The sequence below is a fragment of the Schistocerca americana genome, chromosome 5, assembly GCF_021461395.2.
Source record: "Schistocerca americana isolate TAMUIC-IGC-003095 chromosome 5, iqSchAmer2.1, whole genome shotgun sequence".
Classification (NCBI taxonomy): domain Eukaryota; kingdom Metazoa; phylum Arthropoda; class Insecta; order Orthoptera; family Acrididae; genus Schistocerca; species Schistocerca americana.
Window position 1 is genome coordinate 674,972,201 of NC_060123.1, and position 8,613 is coordinate 674,980,813.

Below are 8,613 nucleotides of genomic sequence, written 5' to 3' on the forward strand. Positions count from 1 at the left end.
CCTGATTTTAAACAAAGACCATCCGTGGAGCAGGTCTCTCCACGTGTCGAAGCATGCCACATACTAAACTCAGTCCGAACGGGTCTAACGGACCGAACGGCCTCCGTGTCATCCTCAGCCCACAGGTGTCACTCGATGCGGATATGGAGGGGCATGTGGTCAGTACACCGCTCTCCCGGCCGTATGTCAGTTTATGAGACCCGAGCCGCTACTTCTCACTCAAGTAGCTCCTCAGTTTGCCTCACTAGGGTTGAGTGCAGTCCGCTCGCCAACAGCGCTCGGCAGATCGGATGGTCACCCATCCAAGTGCTAGCCCAGCCCGACAGAGCTTAACTTCGGTGATCTGACGGGAACCGGTGTTACCATTGCGGCAAGGCCGTTGGCCTGCTACATGTCTGATGGAAGCAGATGTGCCACGCCGCAGACATCTACCCATCGCTGTGCTACTGTCATTATGCCTCATCGCACATGAGCACGCAGCTGAACATACAATTAACGCTGCCTCGCATGTGCTGAACGATGTGCCACTGCCATCGAGTCCCACGCAGGCTGTAGGCAGGAAGCCATCAACCTTAAATGCTCTCTAATAACTTTGTGTAACTCGACTATTAGTCGACGGGGATATTTTCAGAAATGAGGCTTTATTGATATTCATTCACTCATATTTTTCCAGTAACCATTTTTATATCGGCAGTACTATACAACAAAAAACTGTCATTCTCTCAGGGCAGACCACTTATAGGCAGTCACTCGCCATGCCATGTACGTGATGCGTGCTCTTGTTATTGTGCGCTTATACATAAAGAGGATATTTACCCTTTTTAAGCATAGTACAGGCTATACCACTTGATGCGCAAGCTGGAATGTTACAACTAGCGCACCCACATCGCTTTCTTAACGCACAGATGCATGCATGAATTTTCGACAGCATTAGGACTTCTATATCTCCTCGAATTGCTTTCCACTACGTCCCAGTATGCTTGTCCTTATCACACATTGTACTTCTCGAACAGGAGATGATATTTTTATCATTACCTTATATATCGCAGAAGCGAGACAAACAACTGCATTTGACCTAGGAGCTGACTCAAAGAACTGGCCTTTACAGCGGTTGTTAATGTACCGGCAGATACTATTTGCAATGGCTTATCTCGCGCTCACATTAACCTATAATCTCGCAAGGTTAATCATTTAATTATGCTACCTACGCAAAAGTATTCCCGAAATTTCATTACTCTACATTAATTATTTTCTGTGTTGCGATTTTTTCCGTTAGTATATATCGAAGTGATCTTCTGATATCTCCAGAATGTGATTTTCACTCTGCAGCGGAGTGTGCTCTGATATGAAACTTCGTGGCCGATTAAAACGGTGTGCCGGACCGAGACTCGAACTCGGGACCTTTGCCTTTCGCGGGCAATTGCTCTACCAACTGAGCTACCCTAGCACGACTCACGCCCCGTCCTCACAGCTTCACTTCTGCCAGGCCTGGTAGAGCAATTGCCCGCGAAAGGCAAAGGTCCCGAGTTCGAGTCTCGGTCCGGCACACAGTTTTAATCTGCCAGGAAGTTTCTTCTGATATCTGTTACAATCAGAATATCTGTTGCTCTGCGGTTATGTGTGTAAAGTAAAACTGCTTGTGCAGCTGCTGCTTCTACAGAACTTATAGACATCCCACTGTCAAAAGGGCAATGCGTGGATCCTTCAACGATTGGCGTAGCACAATCTTCATCGAGAAACCATAGTTTCAGGCAGTTTGTGGCACCAATGTTAGTGTCCATACACTCATGACTGCCACATTACTGGAACCAATACAAAGATGGCTGATATACATATTAATGTCAGTGGTATTAAGGAACAGATGCAATCGCTATACAGTGGAATCTCTGTCAGATGCTGCAAAGAATTTGCTACTGAGTTACGTACTCTCCCAACTACAATACGCCATAGTTCATCTGAGCGTAAAACGGACCCCAGTGCTCGCAAGGAAGCACAAGTTACACCCATCTACAAGAAGTTTGGCAATAGTGATCAACGGAACTATCACCCATCATCATTGAGATCCAGGTGCTGCAGAATCTTGGAACACATTCTGAGCTCCAACGCAGTGATGTACGACAAACAGAATGGTCTCCATTCCCGCTATCATCGGTTTCGAAAACATGGGCCATGCGAAGGACATCTCGCCACCTTCTCATACGACATCATAAAACCCATAGGCCAAATGGCTGCAGTATTATTTCACTTCCAAATCGACAAGACTAGACAACGCACCAACACTTAACTAATGGCAGCATTTTTATGTATGACATCAATTGAATTTCAGACTGATTTGAAGGTTTTTTGGTTAGGAGAAAGCAGCATTTTATTTTGGCTGGATCATCATCGCTGGATGTAGGTATGATTTCAAGCGTGCAACAGGTGTGAAGCGAGGAGGGACCCTTACAGTTCATGGTATGCAACAGTGTCCTGGCAGACAATATCATCAGTAACCTCATACTTCTTGAAGATGATACAGTTATCAACAATAACGAGTTGTCGTTGTTGTTGTGGTCTTCAGTCCAGAGACTGGTTTGATACTGCTCTCCATGCTACTCTATCCTGTGCAAGCCTCTTCATCTCCCAGTACCTACTGCAGCCTACATCCTTCTGAATCTGTTTAGTGTATTCATCTCTTGGTCTCCCCCTACGATTTATACCCGCCACGCTTCCATCCAGTACTAAATTGGTGATCCCGCGAGGCCTCGAAAGCTGTTATCGTCTTGTCCAAACTATTTATCGTTCTTGTTTCACATCCATACATCGCTACACTCAATACAAATACTTTCAGAAAGGTCTTCCTGACACTTAAATCTATGCTCGACGTTAACAAATTTCTCTTTTTCAGAAACGCTTTCCTTGCCGTACCCAGTCTCCATTTTATGTCCTCTCTACTTCGACCATCGTCAGTTACTTTGCTCCCCAAATAGCAGAACTCATCTCATTTCCTAAGCTAATTCCCTCAGCATCACCTGATTCAATTCGACTATTCCATTATCCTCGTTTTGCTTTTGTTGACGTTCTTCTTAAATTCTCCTTTCATGACACTGTCCATTCCTTCAACTACTCTTCGAGGTCCTTTGCTGTCTCTGACAGAACTGCAATGCCGTTGGCAAACCTCAAAGTTTTTATTTCTTGTCCATGGATTTTAATTCCTACTCCAATTTTTTCTTTTGTTTGCTTTACTGCTTGCTGAGTGTACGGATTGAATAATATTGGGGATAGGCCACAACCCTGTCTCGTTCCCTTCTCAATTACTGCTTCCGTTTCGTGCCCCTCGACTTTTGTAACTGCCATTTGGCTTCTGTACAATTGGTAAATAGCCTTTCGCTTCCTGCATTTTACTCCTGCCACCTTCAGAATTTCAAAGTTTTCTCTAAGTCCACAAATGCTAGAAGCATAGGTTTGCATTTCCCTAGCCTATGTTCTAAGATAAGTCGTAGGGTCAGTATTGCCTCGCGCGTTCCAGCATTTCTACGGAATCTAAACTGGTCTTTCCCGAGGTCAGCTTCTATCAGTTTCTCCATTCGTCTTTACATAATTCGTGTTAGCATTTTGCAACCGTAACTTATTGAACTGATAGTTCGGTAATTTTCACACCTGTCAACACTTGTTCTCCTTGGGATTGGATTTATTATATTCTTCTTGAAGCATGGGGGTATTTCGTCTGTCTTATACAGCTAGCTCACCAGATGGAAGAGTTTTGTCGTGTCTACTCCAACGTACCGTCGGATAAAAACTGTTCAAACATCCAGGAAGATTTCGGTAAGATTTCAATGTGGTGCAAAGACTGACACCTAGTTTTAAATATTCCGAAATGTGAAACTGTGCCTTTTACAAAACGAAAGAAGTTAATATCTTACGACTAGAATATCAGATAATCACAAAGGATGTGATAGACCTCGGGTCATTGGTAGGGTACGGGCAAAGTTCAGACAGTCTACAAAGGAGATTGCTTAAAATAGTCTCTTGCGACTTTTCCTTGAATAATGCTCAATTATGAGTGACCCATATGAAACAGGACTAACAGGATATTGAACGTATACAAAGAATTGCCACCCACGCCGCTCCCGCCAGTCAACCCGCACGCTATTCGTTCGTTTCTTTCGTCAATCGACTCGACAGAATCGAATTATCGAGTAGTTGTACTTTCCTATGAAGCACACGCTTCGGCGTCATCGTATCTTACCGGTATACGTTCCTGTCTGGCACATAGATAGCTAACACAACACATATCTACGAGAAAAGTCGTGACCTTTCTCGTGATCTTGATACGTTATTTTGTGTGGCATTTGTTCGATAACAGTCTCGAATATTCTACTGTTTTCATGTACAGAGAGTCCGCCCCCGGTAGCTGAGTGGTCAGCGCCACAGAAGGTCAATCCTAAGGGCCCGGGTTCGATTCCCCGCTGGGTCGGAGATTTTCTCCGCTCAGGGACTGGGTGTTGTGTTGTCCTACTCTTCGTCATTTCATCCACATCGACGCGCAAATTGCCGAAGTGGCGTCAAATCGAAAGACTTGCACCCGGCGAACGGTCTACCCAACGGAAGGCCCTAGTCACACGACATTTTTTTTTTTTAATGTACAGAGAACCTTCGATACGTAACGTTATCAATACGGACTATTCGCCGAATAGGAAGATAGTTTACATTCAGAAGCAGAAACATTAGGACTGAAGAATGAATAAGTAAAAAGTCCTAGTTGTAGCAAGTGTGAAGATTAGTCAAGAGTAAGAGTGATCAGCTGATTGTGAAGTATTAATAATAGTAGTTCATAGTAATTTCTCAGTAAAAATATTGTTACGAGACTCGTAACAATATTTTTTCTAATAACGTACAAAGGTAGCTCGAGATATCTTTAGCGCTCCCAACTCGAGTTTTTTCTATACCGCCACTACAAGTACCGCACTATTTTTTTTTCGCTGTTTTACTTCGGAATCATAATTATTCGGAAATACAGGTATGTAGTTGTAAAGAAAGATTATTAAGGATTAATGTCCATTTGTGGCGCGAAAAGGCACATGATAGGTATAGCTCTCAACTTCAAGCTCTCGCAGTCGCTTATATACTTGAGAGTATATATATTTAATGATTGGCTTCCGTTACCTTCGTCGTGCAATTTCTTGAATTTGAACGTATTCCGCTTGTTGGGAGGAATGTAATGAGTGTATTACGAATCTCAACGCTTTGTGTTAGCTGTCACGGAAGTAAAGATTAATTTGTTATTGCAACGCAATGAGTCTCAGCGATTCCGCTTGTTGGGAGGAATGTTATGAGTGTATTACGAATCTCAACGCTTTGTGTTAGCTGTCACGGAAGTAAAGATTAATTTGTTATTGCAACGCAATGAGTCTCAGCGCTGCTCATACGCTATTGGATAGGAGATGAACGCCAGTGGTGCCTGCTTACTATTGTGTTGGGAAGCTAAGGTAATGGTTGTAGTATTGTCACAATATGACAGACATCACTGCTGCCCCCTTTCTGACCCTTCGCTATTAGGAATATATTGTATCTGAAGTCAGCTGGCTTATAAATATGAAATTACTGCGTATACAGCGAAGTTCATGTCCTAGCCATCTCCCCCAGGTAGGATTATCTTATGTCACAATATGACAGACATCACTGCTGCCCCTTTTCTGACCCCTCGCTATTGGGAATATATTGTATCTAAAGTCGGCTGGCGTATAAATAAGAAATTACTGCGTATACAGCGAAGTTCATGTCCTAGCCATCTCCCCCAGGTAGGATAATCTTATCATAAATTTATTAACAGAGGAGTCTCTGCCGAATGAAAATTTGACAATGAGATGGAAGACTTGTCTACTTTATGGGAAGGGAAATCATTGTTTTGACTTCAGTGCTGCCCGCTTGCTCTCGGGAAGGAGGTGGATGTAGTGTTGTTATATACCCTTTTCTGGTCCTTTGCTGTTGGGAATAGAATGTATGCGCATGCAGTGATTGCGTACACCGTGAGCTGCATGTCCTAACCATCTCTTATAGGTAGGTATACATCTACCATCAACTTGTTAACACTAATCTTTCACAGTGAGGTCAAGACTCGTCCACACTGTGGGAAGGGAAATCATTTCTTTGGAAGCAGAGCTTGGATAGAAGACTTTGCCTGTACTTTTGACTCCATACAGATCTGAAATAAGCCTGGGTATTATCAGCAGTGCAGAGTTTAGCCAATCAATGTGCTGCGGCGTATATTTTTGTTGGAAAGTAGAGTTGTTATATTGGACACCAGAAGCAGGACGTTCACGCTCTTGTGAAAATTGATACGACTTCCTTCTCATTCATGAAGCTGATACTTAATTCTTCTTCACGCAATGTATTGCAATGCATTTTCCGTATTCCTCTGTATTCCATGGCATAGTCCTTCGAGTTTCTGTGTTACTGGGTCGTCAGTTACAGAATGTCATTGTAGGAGGAGTACGTCTGTTGGGTGTTAATTTTCGCTAGTCATAATTAAAACAGTTTCCCTTTTTAAGGGATACGTAATTAAAGTAACTGTTTGAACGATATTGTTGCTACATAATTTGATATTTTGAATATTTTACTTGGCTGCACTTTGTCCGATTAGCCCTCATCAGTAAACCATTACAGCTTTTACATTAAGCACTCACGATGCCAAACACGAGCGCCACTGAATTAATACAAGCCGAATCCGCCACATACTGCAGAGGAAGTGATTTGCATTAAGAGTAATGGAACGAGATGCACCGTGAAATTTTCAGTAATGTCAGGAAGCATGGTTTTACGCGATCCTAGTGTCAGTACGCAATTTATATTCGCTTTCTTATGTTGTTAGTACATTCTTAAGCTGTATCTATTCTGCAATTTTTTATTTGCGCCCTTTGAAAGGCCTGTTGTTCAACAGATAAATAATAAATTTGTTTGCGACTTTACGCCTTATACATAGAACTACAAATCACAATTATATTTGAAATAACGTCTTTAGCTCAAAAATAATTGCACAGGTGCAAAACAGTTCTTTATAATGAAGTTCATATGGTTATTTGCTGTGCTTCTTAACTGCGGCATTAAATGAATATAGGTGGATGGAGTCAATATTATTAATTAAAATAGACGACAGTGAAGTTTATACTTTCAAATAAAATGTATATTTAAAAGAAAAAAAACACCAGACCCCAAGTAAATGATGAACAAACTTCGTATCCTGCACCTCTTGTTCTTTTTCCCACGACACCTGACGAAAATTTCAAGAGTTCACAACCTGAAATGCTTCGTAAAAACATCTAAATCACATACTGATTTATCTCGCAAAACTTGTGACTTCCATCTACGTGACTGTCTACTGTCCCGAAACGAAGAAGACCTGTTTATCCGTGCTGTGTCCCAACATTAAGTCTACCCGCCAACATCTCCCAGGAGAAAGTGTCCTTTTTCCTCCCCAAGCAACAAATCCTTCCCAATCCTTCCATCCTGTACGTTCCTCCGCTACCGTAGTTACCCAGCCTGTTATTAACTGTCGCTTTTTACTTCCCCCTCCCATCTGTGGTGGCCCTATGACGTACCTTACCACAACATGGAATTTACAATTTTCGAGCCTGTTGACCGATTTATATACGCAGCGACGAACATTTCTGTTTTGCAGTTGTTTTTATTATCGACAAAAGTACAACAGTGCCATAAATAGACATGGAACACTAAATCATAGATTTACACCACAGTCGTTACTTATGACTGTAACGGGGTTGATAAACATCTATATGACAGCTGAAAACTTGCTACCGGAATCGGAACTGAGCCTAAATTTTTGTAGTTTTTGCGTAGAGTTGTCGTCCACTTTACTACTGTAAGAAAACTGGCATAGTTGAGAGAATTGTGTCACTCGAAAATACGAGCATTTAAATGGGAAAGAAAAATTGTTCCTTTCCCGAAGCCTCTTACACAGTTCACCTTCACAGCTAGTTCGACTACGCTGTTATGCAAACCTAATATGTAATTGGAAGGCTCAGTTATCGTAGTATATCCACTGCGCAACACCTGCAGCAAGTCTGATAAGAATGAATCTTTATCGCGCTGTGTGAAATATATGTAAATGTCCATTATCCATGCGTAAGCGTTGCGTTTGGCGGTTGGAACCAAGACAAGGGCGGCCGCAGAATATTTACCAAGGTGCACTGTGATTCGCTGGAGCTTTCTGTTAGTTCTTTTTTTTCACGTGTTCTATGTTTTAGGTGTCATCCAGTTATTAATGGTTGCGTGCTAGGTCTGCTCTCTGCTCTAATCCTGAAACACGTATCATCCTTGGGGAATACATTATTTACTACTTCGCATCAAGTGGCTCGTCTGCATGGAGCACTAAACCAAAGATTGAGATGAGAGGGGCTACTTGGGTGATAACTTCACTGGTATGTTCCTGTAGTATCAATTAAGTTCTTCCTCGATAGGGCTCGAACGTGGACAATCCTCTTTTGGCGAGCATACATATGACTTTCTTTTTTTCTGGAGGGGCGGGGAGGCGCGAGTGGTGGTGATGGGAAGGGGGGAGGGGTGGCGAGAGGAGGAAAACCTCTTCCTTCAGATGGTTCAAATGGCTCTGAGCAC

General features: G+C 42.6%; 1 pseudogene; it reads right to left on the reverse strand.

Annotated features, from left to right (window-relative positions):
• Nucleotides 1–266: 266 nt before the first annotated feature.
• On the reverse strand, nt 267–384 carry LOC124617048 (annotated as a pseudogene).
• Between the last annotated feature and the right edge of the window lie 8,229 nt (nt 385–8,613).